At 47.5% G+C, this 13,753-nt stretch overlaps 1 protein-coding gene across 8 annotated transcripts in view; it reads right to left on the reverse strand.

Moving 5' to 3' along the window:
* The window catches only part of PEDS1 (plasmanylethanolamine desaturase 1), a 199,112-nt gene that overhangs the window by 87,748 nt on the left and 97,611 nt on the right, over nucleotides 1-13,753 (reverse strand). For 5 of the 8 annotated variants that reach the window (XM_064465210.1, XM_064465211.1, XM_064465208.1 and 2 more), the window contains one exon: nucleotides 4,200-4,860. The exons of the other annotated variants lie outside the window; for them this stretch is intronic. The gene's annotated coding sequence lies outside the window, so the exon portion shown is untranslated. The remainder of the gene's footprint in view (nucleotides 1-4,199; nucleotides 4,861-13,753) is intronic. 8 annotated transcript variants of the gene reach the window in all.

The raw sequence follows: 13,753 nt of genomic DNA on the forward strand, positions 1-13,753 counted from the left end.
TGAAAATGACAACAATGTATTTTTAAGCTAAACAACAAGGAAAAAAAAAGGTAAGAAAAAGGAACAAGGAAGTCAGTCCACCCACTCAGCCATCCTTCCACACAAAATATTAGCAGCATGGAGATGGGGGCAAAACATTTATTTTTAGTGCCGCCATTCACTTACAAAGAGCGGCTCCCCCAGATATGGGGTCACCAAGGTAAGAGACAGGTTACATTCTTTCAGCAAAGGCCCCCTCCATGTGAAACGTGCTTCCCTTCTGGGTCCTGACATGAGCACAAACTGCAGAGACTTGCAGAGACTCACTGGAATTCTCTCCTTTCTCCAAAGGACCTAACCTCAGAGACCAGAGGAGCTGACAGAAATTCCCATCTAAACAGAAGTGAGCAAGGCAGTTCTGGGTTTGCTGGGGCCTTCATCACAAAACGGGTGGCAGAGAGCTAAGGGAATAGCAGAGGGATTACATCCAGATGGACAATGAAACCCTACTGACACTCAGGGACACCGAATGAAAAATCTCCCCTCAAGTACCTTCTAGTGTTCAGGTTAGACAGCCTGGAGAGGGACTCCCTGCAGAACTGAGACGACATGGTCTTCGGTTCCAAGAACATCTGGCATCCTTGGAGGAAGGAGGAGGTTCCTTGGGCAGGTGTCACGGAGGAGGTTTTGCCTGAATTCCTGAATAATAATAATGCCATAGGGTATGCTGAAGGAAACAAGCTGAACTGTAACAGCTCCTAGACCTGAGTATTAGGAGCAGATTACACTCAAACCAGTGTTGGCACATCTCTTTGCTCTTAGATGCGTGCATGAACAGGAGAGACATAAAAGGAGGGAGGCCATAACTGTCCTACCAGTTAGTGCCGAGCCCAAAGGAGTGGATGTGAGCATTTAGACAGACCCTTACCAGCACTAGAGTGTGAACAAAGAGGGTGCCCTCCTCACTCTGAACCTTCCCCACCCACTGCAATGCACGGCTTCAGCCAAGAAACTCAGATGCATGTGTGGCAGCATCCACCAAGTCACAGGCTGTGTACAGTTGCTCTTCCTTCTCCTTTTCACTTGCTGGAGGCCCTGCCTTTGCTGAGAAGCCTTTTCCTTCCCTGATTTTTTGACTTGCTGACCTAACGGTTTCCTTTTTTTTTTTTTTCCAGTGAAAATATAGTGAAGAGGAGTAGCCTAAGCCTGATCATGGGGAAGAGGGGTGGGTGCATTACCAGAACCCTCGGTGAGACTCAGGCTGTTCCCCCATGACCATGGTTCCCCCATGTGATGGTTTCCAAGGGAATACAGAGAGGGCCAGGCAATAAGGAGGGGGGATTAATGATGAAAACTGGGTTATCGGGGTCTGTGTGACTTCAGCGTCTGGTTTTGTTTGAATCTCAAACCGAAGGGAGGGGATAGGGAAGATGTACTGCAGCCTGCTACCATCTGCCAGGGAACAGGGTTCTGCCCGGGGCAGGAGCAGGAAGAATGCCCCTAAGCCTGAAGAAAACAGCTTATCTGCAGGAGATCCTAAACCCAATTAACGTGGGCTTGCCTGGGTGCTGCTGCCTCTCAAAGCTTCAGATACGTAACGGTGAGGGGGAGAAGGCAAGGTGTCAAAACTGCCAGTGCCATGCCCAGCAGAACAGAACTGGGCACAAAGAACGCAGGTCTGGAAAGTATTCCTGTGTCTCCGAGTCAGGCTCCTGCTATTGCCGGCAGCCACAACATGAGCTAGGTAGCTGAAGACCAGTCCTGCATGTCCCAGTGCACTTTAGTCCTATATATATATGTTCATCCTATATACTCATAGGAGGTCAATTAGTGATCAGATATGACACCACTGCCTTTGAGCCCCCCAAAAGGAGTGAGAAGTAGCTAACGTGGGGCAAGCAGGAAGGGTAAGGGGGAAATGCCAGCCAGGAAAGTTGGCCCAAAAAAGTTGGAAATCACATCCAGCTCAATTTCTAATTTTAGCCCCTTTCAGAGGCTATCAAACACAACATATTATTCTGCGCACCAAACCACAAATTTAGGAAGTGGCTAAATCCCGAGGAGAGTATGATACCGCTCTCGTCTGTGTGTACAGCAATCACATGCACAGCAGGGACATCAGCTGGGTGGTGGCTCCTGTGAAGGAACAGCACGAGCCTGTGTTACTTACCATGGCCTCATCCCTTCTCCTCCCTACTGCTGAACCTTCAGAGTGGCAGATAACTCCCTCACTTGTTTACCTTCCCTTTTGTCATCCTTCAGAAGAGAGGGAGGGGGCCACAAACTCGGTCACCCTGGCCAATAAAGGGTTCTAGAGCGCTAATGACCTTGGGGCCCAGCTGATCTAGATCAGACTGGAATGAGCCAACTGGAGCAACTGGGAAAGCTTATATGGCATCATCTGTCATGTTTGGCTTGGGTTTGTCCCGAGCCAAAGTTATGCAAACACCTCATGATCTGAGACCAGTGACAGACCATTACTCACAGGCTGGCCTCTCTTGGCACTGAAGTCTGAACTCTTCATTCATCACCTGTGCTGACAGCTCGTTGTGGTCAAACGGAGGAACGCTCTGCCATGGGACACTACCGCGCTCACTGGCCCATCAGACGTATGTATGAGCATTAGAAACGGCCTCAAGTCATTAAGGAGAAATAAAAATATTGCTGTTCTGCTACGGTGCTTACCAAGATGTCTCAAGTTAGAGAGACACTTCCTCTCTCATAGTGGGGTAGCTTCGTGTTTACCGCTGGGTAAAAGTAAGCACGCAAGGCAAACCACAGCAGGGATGATATGCAGCAAGTTCACACCTTACCTTACCCCGCAGTAACACATTCACATCTCCATAACCTTAGAAATAATTACTTGTTATACCCCCCCTAGGAATTTTTAATAATACATTATGTTGTCCAAAAGGAGTTTAAGACAGGGTGATCCCTCTCTCTGGTGTAACGTGAAAAAAGCCTCTACGCTCAGTGCGTTCTGACTTTTGGAAAGCAACGGCTACGAGGTAGGTGGTACATTTCAGAAACCTTAGTCCCATCCTGCAGCAGTATTTTGTGACCCCTGAAGAACTGTGGGATTCGAGACTTTGTTATTTTTATGCTGTAGAGGGAAAAGCTACTCCTAATTAATTCCCTGTGCAGATGCTAATTTGGAATCCACTTTGGAAGTGAGTAAAATTAATTTGCATTACAACGCTTATATCCTGGAACGGTACCCACGCCACGGAGGAACAGCGATCCATTTAAAATTCATACATAGAGTTAATCCAAATTAATGACTATATAAACAAATCATTTTTACTCAGCCACAGGGAGGAAAAAAACCAAACCAAACCAAACCCAGAACTTGCTTCCCGAGCCATTTTCACAGGTGACTTCACACCTCGCGAACCGGCGAGGCCGGCCGCGGCTGGCAGCGGGGCCAGCCCTTCCTGCGCTCCGGCCGTGCCCTGCAGCGGCCGCGGCCCCCCGGCGCCGCCCCCCGGCCCCCCGGCGCCGCCCCCCGGCCCCCCGGCGCCGCCCCCCGGCTCCCCCCGGCGCCGCCCCCCGGCTCCCCCCGGCTCCCCCCCGCCGCCCCCGCAGCTCCCCCTCCCGTCCCCGCGCCGGGGCCGGGGCCGGGGCCGGTGTCACCCGCTCGGCCGCCTTTCGCTTCCCGCGGCCGGGGGCTCTGCGGGACCCGCGCTGGGCACCGCGGCGCCAAACCCCGCCCCGCCCCGCCCCGCCCCGCCCCGCGGCGGGGCTCTCCCGCGCCGAGCTCCGCCCCGCCCTGCTCAGCAGGGGCACCTGACGGTGCGTGGCGGGGCGGCTCCCCGGTACCGCGCTCAGCTCGGGGGGCGCGGGGGCGCGTCGCCTCCTCCGAGCGGCGCGAAACGCAACGGGCCCGCACGGCGGGGGGGGGGGGCGCCGAGCGGGGCTGCCGGCCCTCCGGGCGCGCAGCGGAGCGCAGCCGCTGCGGGCGGGATGCCGCAGGTGCTGCGGGGAAGGGGGCGGGGGTGTCTCGCTGGGGTGGTGCCCCCGGCGGCACCCCCGGCTCTCAGGCCCTTGCGGGCGCAGACGGCCGCCGCGGCGCTCCCGCAGCGCGCACACGCACCGCCCGCGCGGTCCCAGAGCGCGCCTCTGCGCGCACACGCGGCCCGGCCCCGCCGGCTGCGCTCCCGCACCGGCCCTCGCGTCCTGCCCGTTCCCGTCCACGCAGGGTGGCCGCGTTAGTTACTCACCGGAAAACTCGAGTCACGCATGAGTCCTGGGGCTTTTCGCGCTTGCAGGCTGACATGCGCTCCCCCGCCAGACGTGGGAATAGGGTGGTGCGTGTGCTTTCACTTTTGCGTTCAACTGACCTACTTTGTCAGCACTCACTGGGAATCCCATTGCTTTTCCAGCTGATTCTGAGTCCAGACTTCCAAAAACAAAACAGTGTCTTAACACTGGTAACGTCCCCACCGGTGCCGCACGCGTGCCATCGCTCCGGCAGCCCCTTTTACAGAAACCTGCTGTTCTTACACCAATCCTTGACATCAGTTCTGGCTCGGAGCCTGAGCGTGAGGCAAAAAAAATACTGTGAGTGTGCTTGTAAGCATTCACATCATCACAGGGAAAGCAGGATGAGGAACGGTTAAATCCAAAGTGTGCTCAAACACGACACGAATGGATTAAGGCACCTTCGGATACTGCACAGTCCACATCCACCGGATCGCCAGTCTCGGCCGCTCACAGGCGTGCGGGGGACGAACTGTTCATATAACGAGTTCACCTTGAGTCTGCACAATAGTTAAGTTATAACGAATAGTAAGCGAGTCAGAACTGAACAAGTAGCTTGTTTGGTGACGGGGGTGATGGAGCTTGTCCATAGCTTGGAGCGCTGCGGCGTTCCAGCACGGTCTGGGAGGAAGGAAAAGAAAATGCATCTATTCAGCTGTGTATTCGGTATTGCTCAGATCTGGCAGTGCTTAACAGGAAATGGGAAGAAGAGTCTTAATTTTTGAGTCGTGTTTCCCAAACCATTTGAAAATCTCCCGAGTCCTGGAGCGCAGGCACATTTACATGGCAATTCTGCAGCGGTGGAGCTTCAAAGGCAGGCCCTCGTGTGAGTAAGCCTCACATTTGCATGTGCAAACAGCGCTAACGCATCCAGAACACAGGCCCGACTCTTCAGAACGGCATGTGTGCTTTTATGCAGCCCGTATGCACATAAAATTACTGTAATTGTACTTCCATATTAAAGGTACGTACCAAGCCTTTTAATTTGTATAGAGATCACTGTTTAATAACCTGCACTGTGCTATAATCTGACTTCAAGAAAAATTGTGCTACAACAGTATATACAGGCGTTTAAACACATATGTACGTACTGCTTGCAAACAGGAGTATTAGCTGATGTGTTCAGCGTATCCAAAGCAAGTAAAGAAGTCTAGGGTCTTCGTAGTACTGCGTGTAAAAGTTAAAATAACTCGGTAGCCAAATGGAGCTTGCTTTTACAAAACATCGTAGGGAAAGTTACGTGCACTGCGCCACTCAACATCTCAACCTTTTTTTTTCTTTTTTTTGGATGGATGGTGATACTAGAGCTGAAGGAGAAGACACCATTTTTCTTGGCTGGGAAAACCTCTCCAGAGCTCTGCCCGATGAGTCTTAGCTGCAATCATACACACATGTATTAAGAAGAGAATTACTGAGGCTTGTACAGAAAACAAAGGACATTTCTGTACTTTTCCGTGAGTCCATAACAGCTCCACAATCACGCAGTAACTGCTGATGTTATGCTTGGTGAGGCTGAAATTAGAAGATCACTTGTTTCAAGAGATGACACTGATCCACCTGAACCACAGTGTGGAAACAATCCCTTACTTTAAGCCCTGCAACTGATACTTGTGAATCCAAATATTAAACAACCACTTCATAATCTTTTGTCCTTCTCATCTAAGTGCTTACAAACATGAAGGTGTTTTACACCACCTCGACAAAGTCATCATGGACAATTTCTTAGCCCAATCTCAGCACAGAGAGATAGGAATAGACTCCTGCTCTTGCAATACAGTTCCCGGGGTGCAGCTCCTCTCCTCATGCTCTTTGTCAGCTCTTCAGGAATTGAAGGGCAAGGCTGCCTTTCCAGAACTAGTTATAGAGTTCCCACTTCTGAAACATAAGAAAAAGATGCATTTTCCAAACCGGTCAGCAGTAAACCACAGCATGGCCTGCGTCCTGCCTCCTGCTGCAACCCCACACCCAGCAGTTCAGACATCCCCTCACTCAAGCACCTCTACTGTTGTGCAATGGCAGAGACGGGAAAAATAATTCTTTCTTAACTCTAGCAGTTGAACTCTTTGCACTCTGCAGCATGAGACTGGATCATACTGTTCATTATCTTATCTTCCTCAACTACATGTTACTAATGGTCTAAAAATTAGCCAGGCCTTCTGTAAAAATCCACCCACTCAGCTGGTACCTTTGACTCAGTTGAATGGCAGTGTTGGGGTTGACACATTCAAAAACCCCCATGTATCTCCCTAGTGCAAAAACAAAGCACACGCTTACAGAACCAGTTGGTCAGGGACCGACCTTCTCACTCCGTGTTTGTACTGCACCCAGCGCAATCGAGTTCAGCTGAACATCTGGGACTCTTAAGCACCATTATAATACGTACAAATAGTTCAAATGATGCTGAGGTGTATTGGAGGGTATCCTCCAGTCTCGGCACACAATCACATACGATAATTTGACTTAGCAAGGTGCTGAGCTCCAGTTATGAAGCTCAGCCCTGTCGACTTCACCGGGAGATGGAGATGGCTTGTGTTCCAGCGGCACGCACAATTAAGCTCTTTTTTTCAAAACCCTAAGCTGCAAATGAGTTCATTTCAAACCACAGCCCTTCAACTTCAGCAGATTCCCTTGCACTGAGCTGGGAGCTCAAACATAGCCCTTCATACTCTGTAAAAAACAGGTTGTTCTTCAGGCCCAGAAACTAAAGCATCAGCTCTGTCACTGGCAATTAAATACAACAAGAATTTCAAAGAATTACTGTGTCCAACACAATGAAATACAGAAAACATCTAAGAAGCCAATGACAATAGAAGAAGGTTTGACATCATTTGTCCTGACAGTGGTTCTCCAGGTCCATTTTAAGCTTCATGGTGACATATACAACAGAAAAAAAGACTGATAACTTTGGACCGGATATTCATGGCACTTGGAAAGCTCAAACGCTTGGGCAAAAATACAACATTGCATAAAGATCATGTAATTTCAGGCAAAAAAAAAGCAACATCTGATGAGCCATTCAAAAGTATGGTTGCAGCAGCTACCACAAATCAACTATATCAGCTTGAATCTCTAGAGGAGGAAAGTTTTTTCATCTCACTCAGAGGTACAAGTGAAGAGGTGATTAATATGCTAGGAAATCCTCAGGGTCCAGATGCAATGTGCAAAGAAATCAGCCCAAAGAAAAGGTTTTTATTGTACATAGGAGAGATTCCTCCTGATCAGGGATAAGGGGCTCACTGACAATGGGCAGCTGGACATCAGGCTTGCTCCGCAGCCTTCAGCCTCCCTGGCTAAGCCGTGTTTTTTTCTTTACTAAACTTGGGTAATGTCTATGTGTAGGAGGGAGTCTGCCCCCTTCTATCTTTTAGTTTGAAGTTACTACCTTATTAGTCTCTCAATTAGCAAAAATAACAGTCAGAATAGGCTGAAAAACTGGTCTCCGGAATTGCCCCCACGCCTCTGGGTAAGTCACGCAAGAGGAATGGGTCTTCAGATTGCTTCACTTGGGAGAGATACCTGTCATTAGCTGATGCTGAACAACACCCAGAACTGCCCTATGACTGATAAAGACGTACAATATGGTAGGTGAGGGGAAAGGGCAGGGCCTGTGCTGTCTGGACAGGGCGTTGGTTGGTCCGTACTGATTTCCTGTAACCCAGAGGGCTCCACTTCTCCTTTCCTTCTCATGGCTTTGTCTAACAGGAAAGCTGCTTCTATGCCTTGTTTGGACACTGTGATTGCTGAGCACAGGCCAGTTGCATAAGCTTTAAGGGTACCTCTAGTACCTTAATCTGCCCCCTTCCTCATTAGATGTGTGCTCATTGCCTCTTTTCCTTCCTCTTCTTCATTTCCTTGCTGTTGCAGAAGAACAAACACTAAGCAAGTGGGGAAAGCGTCCAGAAAGGAACTTCAGACAGGGAAGCATCCAGTGGTCCCTCTGCTAGGGTAACATTTACGGAACCTGCTGTTAATCAGAGATGAAGTTTCTCAGTGCAGCGTCATACATCCCCTGTTGCTGCCTGTTACTTAATCTTTGCTTCCTCAAATGGCACCCAGAATTGGGTAACAGCTTTCCTGAAGGTGACAGAAGCAAGGAAAAGATAGCACATCAGTGATAAAAATGAAAGGTTTATCAACAGGGACTGTAACCCACGTCCACTAATGAAAGCATAAAGAAGTGGTCGAGTAGATTCTAGTGCGTGTGAACTGGATTCAGCAGAACTAGCCTGAGCTTCGCATAGATTCAACCCTTTCACAGGGTTGATCCTCCTCTTATCTGTCTGCCTTCCTGAGCTCACTAGACACAAACAAGCAAACTTCACAATTAAATTATGCCCTTTTTTCCCAAAAGTGACTAGCCATTTTTGGTCAGTCCCATTTTGGGACAGTTAGCTCAAGATGGAGAGGATCAGGCAACCATGAGGTAGGTAAATTTCCCCTGAAAAAATTCCACTGAGAACAGGTTCAGTAGCCTGTTTCTTATCACCGATGATAGCATTATGTTATTAAGGACCAGTAAACAGCTGACATTCTTTGTGCTCCTGAATGGAGATTAAAACTTTCCAAAAGTGCTTTGACTTGCAGTATGTTATTAATCCATAGAAGCGCTATGGGCAGGTGCTAATCATCCTGATCCAGTGGTTGTAGACCAGGAAGCTTCAGGACTTTCCAAGGTGACATGGACATTCAAGGCAGAAGTGGATGTTGCCCTTGGTCTATTGGACATTCAAAATGCCAAACATATTTTCTAGATGAAGCATTAATTTGTGGACCTATATTCCAAATCCCAGTCTTAATTCCACCAAAATCATACTTCTGATTTGTCAAATGAATTTCACCAAGAGAGTGAGGAAGTGCGAAGACAAACATTTAAACATCTAGAAAGCAGTAACTTGCACTTCCCTGTGTAGGTTTGGAAGAACAGAAGAAAGTCACTGAAATCCTAACTGGAATCTCTTGGGACTCTCTGCTGCTGCCCGCTCTTTTCAGATTTTCTGTTTAGCACCTGAGGCATTTTATTACTTCCTTAGCTTTTTTCATATCAAGAAACTGAGCCCTCAGAAATAGCTAGCACTGAGAAGCTAGAGAGCAGTATGTTAAAGGGAAGGATGCAGGAGACACACTCCATGTAGTTCTTCTGTGGCTTTGGGCACAATTTACTGCATTTCCCAGCTGTCCCACACAAGGAATTACGTGTTTTGCTCAGTGTAACTGATCCCCGCAGAGAAGGCGCATGGTGTGCTCTCTCGTGGTGACTTTACTGTTAATTTTGTGACCTTTAGTAAAAGAAGAAAAGTCTATTCTGACAATATGAGTTTCCACTTTACATGTAGAAGAAAACTGTTTTTCACAAGGCTTTCCAGTGCAACGCTTTACAGAACGGCACTGGAATGCTGAGGAAGACCAAGTGAACGAGGTGCACACCTGCCAAGAACACAAGCAAAATTCAATTCTTCATCCAGAAACACATGAAGAAAGTGCCACACTAACTCATATATTGGTGTGAAGGACAAGTTAGCTCCTCTGTGACAGCAACAGCAAATGAGAAACGGAACGCCACATTTCCATATGTACACACACAAAGGAAAGCGACTCCCATCAGGTGCAGCATCAAACGGCTAATCCTTTCCTGCAAAGCCCTCAACAACAGATAATCCGTGCCAATTTGTATGCGCCCCATACAAGAACTCTTCTCCAGCGGTGAGGCATGGCAAGAAAACAGCATATACAAAATTTTAAAAAGGGGAGAATTTTGAACAGATACAACAGAAAAGATTGGAACGGGGTTCATTCTTCAGGCCAGGATCCTCAGTGGGCATTGAGGAAGTGGGGAAAGTACATCTTTACTTTCAGGAGAACTATGGAAAGGGAAACATTGAAGGCATCTCTTCTCAGGACTAAGAGCAGTAAACTCTGCTATATAGAATAGCCCCTTGGTTGCCAGCAGCTCTGGGCAGAAGAGGGAAGCCTCTCACCCATCTAAGATATGTCTTCCCTTAGATTTCCCCATGCTTCACAAAATAACACAGGTCTGAACAGAGCTTAGAGTCCGCAACGAGGCAGGATCAGTTGCTAGTGAGGATACTACACAAGGGCCTGTGGGGTTTTAAATTAATTTTTAGATTTAGAACAGATTTTCCCAACATTTCAGACTCTGGGGCAGTTGGCGATATAACTTGGTATCCAATAAAACTAATCCTTCAGGTATGTACGTCTCACCGACAGATTCAGCTTGAATCTGTATTGCCTTTACTTCACAGTAGGACAACAACAAAATAAGAGACCATAATGATTAAACTCATTATTTCCTATGTAAACAGGTAGCTATTTTACCTCACTTCAGTATAAAGACTTCCTAGGTTTAAAGATAGGGTGCACAGATACATTTGTTAAATTCCTGTTGGTCAAAGAGGAAGCTGTCAGATTATTTGCATTTTCATTATTGCTTTTGAAAACACCAAAATCTTGCTTAAACAGAAGTTGGGTCTCATTTTCAGCTACTGAGGCTTATGCTGCCAAGAATATGAGATGAAAGATCTATAGCTGAGGACAGATATAAGATCTAACATCTTTTGGCCTAGAAAACAGACTGGAAGAAATAGTAAGAGGTCAGATTGCTCATCGCAGCAGCTATGGTTGCTTATGTGAATGTTCAGGAGTTGAGCTAGGTATGTTGGTGTGCTGCAATCATTCTGGCAGGATCTTGGCAGCATTTCCAAAGCTATTAATTAGCAGATTACTCATCAGTGGAGCTAGAGTGTCCTGTAAACTGATGCCCCACTGACCCTGCTGAATTAATTTTCCATAAATAAAATGCAAACCTCACAGATTTTATTGCTCTCCACAGGAGAGATTTTTCCCCTTCATTTTCACAGCTAAAGCAACTATTCAAAATGGTATAAAAACACCTTAGCAGGCAAAATAGCCTGAAAGTGGGCCTCCACACCACATGTGTGTCTGAAACAAAGTATATTAAACACTCAGGTAAACATGTTGATGCATTTGCAGGCTTCTGTAGCTTGCTTGCAGCCTTGAACATTAGAATCTAGTTTGTTTAGAGAGGAAATGGTGACAAGGGCACTGGGATTTACTCCGTGTTTATTTAAAAAGTAAAAGAGGACTTTTAACTTCTACCTGATGGGCGGATGGGTTGATCTTGCATTAGCAGAGCATCTGCCGAACAGCACACGCAGCTGGGCAGCACACTCCTTTTATCATATTGTGAATGGAGCACAGGATACAAAGCAGAGCAAAATTTCACTTATACAACTGGTGGTTAATTCTGTGCCAACAGTAATTAGCTTCTGTAAAGAGTTTATAACAAGAAACCACAAAACAGTTTTATTCTGATGAAACCGATGGGAAAAACCCATTTGCGTCTGTCCATGGGGTGTGAGCTCCAAGGCTTGGCAGGAGAATTGAGATGCAGGCTTTCAGGCCAAAGGCAAAAGAATGCTTCCCTGAGCTACAGCGCAGCTTCCTTTTTAAACCTTACTTGCATTACAGCAGCATCTCTAGTCCTCGCAGGGATCTGGGCTGCTGGTGCTGCGAACGAGGTGGCTAAACAGAGGCAGGACCTTGCTCCCAGGCATGAACAGTCAGGGCCCTGATCTGGCAAACACCGACACTCTAGCTGAACCTTTTGTGTATTTATGCCAAGCAGACTGCTGACAAAATTAGGTGAAGTTTTACAGGATCAGGGTCTTGGGCAATTATTAATAAAAAAAGGTGCTAATTGATAGCACTGATCTTAAAAGAGCATTGAGTGTATGCTTAACTCTGCAGATGGGACTAGTTGTCTTCACTTCAGTGGGATTACATCCATTTATACAACTGAAGAAACTGTTCCTAGTTTGTAGAATGAAGGCTTGGATTAACGTCTGCATTCATATCAGAAGTATGCTGAAAAGGGATGGTGTTCCGTTCCCTTCCTGGTAGCACATAGAAGCCCCTGTCGGAGTGGCTCACTGCACTGAGCGCTGGGCAAACACCGAGCTCCTTATCTTACGGAGAAACAGAAAAAGGGGAGGCAGGGAAAGGAGTTGTGAAGTTAATTCTACCTGTGGCCACACACCAGACGGATGCTGGGAATAGAGACCATGTCACCTGTATCATTGTTGTCATTAAAACACTTCAATAGCTGATTTTACAGAAAAATGCGGACATAAAATACTTCATATGACCCAGGTTTCTTGGAGAAAGCCCAGTGAAAAACAGGTTCTTGCCACGTTTAGAGAGGGGAGCTCAAAAGCACATTGGATAGGGGAGAGTCAGCATCAACAAGGCTGGAAATTCCCAGTAGAGGAAGCCAATTCAGGAAGCGAGTATGACTGAGCTGAGCTGGGGAAGAAACTCAACTCTTATGGCTGCACTACGGGGGGATTGCACAAGCTCCGTGCTCCCGTTGTAACTGTGCTAGAGGCAGCGCTCACGCACAGCCGTCTCTGGCAGGGTGCTGCCTCAGGACTTCTTACAGGACCCAACAGTGGAGCTTTATTGCCACTGCCTTCAAGAAACCACGTTCTTAGAATTCGTTCCCTCTCAGCCTGACAGTTTGGCAACCTGCGCTGTCTTCTGTATGACATACTGTGCTAACCAATCCGTTGCTTGCTGGGTAAAACGCCAGCCCGCCCTTCTGCTCCCTCAACTCACCTCTCTTCAAGGATACGAGGTGTGTACGAGCACTGCAAAGGCCAAAACCCAAGTGCCAGGCTGGTCGGTAGCAAGGCACTGAATAACATTGAGGGTCATTATTTTCAGTTCTATCACACAGTAGCAGTCTGCCATACTAAACAAAAGCACGTTGAGGCTATCTGAATAGTCCATCCTGTAGGGATGGAAGCGCAAGAGTAGCTGGCTTCTTTAAAGTATTGTGCCTTTGAATGTATCTATGCATCAGCAATGGGGGACGGCGTAACTGCAGCATGCGCTGATTTTCCTATGCTAGGCTAATACAGCACAGTAACAATAGCAGCAAAAGTGTGGCAATGTGGGTTTAACAGCCAGAGTTTGTACTCAGAATCTTTCAGAGTTTGTAATCCGGTTCCTACCATGCCTCAGCTGCATCTCTGTGGCTGTTATTATTCATGCTAATTAGATGAAGCTACCAGAGATATTTCTGCACATGCTACAAGTGCACCTTCATTTTCCTGGGTGGAGTTTGCATATGCAGGGGATGGTGTGAATAGATATCCTAAGTTTCTCCCAAAATGCAGATGGGACGGGCTACTTCACCCCAGTAGCACAGAAGTAAGGAGTTCAGCAGTTCCGTGATGGAGCAGCGTCCAGCAGCTCATCTTGTAATTTCATGGAATAAGCCCTGGCATTGTGCGAAAGAAAAATCTTAACTGAAATTTGTAATAACTTTGCCATAACTTCTGGCTATATGTATCTCTTAATACAAAAAGGAAGTGGGCAGTGTGGCAAAGTAAGTGTATGACTAACTACTCAGGAGATGTGGGTTCAGTACTTGGTTTTTCCTGACCGAGCTCCATCACCAGCCCTGTCATCCTAT

This window comes from Phalacrocorax carbo, chromosome 14 (assembly GCF_963921805.1).
Source record: "Phalacrocorax carbo chromosome 14, bPhaCar2.1, whole genome shotgun sequence".
NCBI lineage: Eukaryota > Metazoa > Chordata > Aves > Suliformes > Phalacrocoracidae > Phalacrocorax > Phalacrocorax carbo.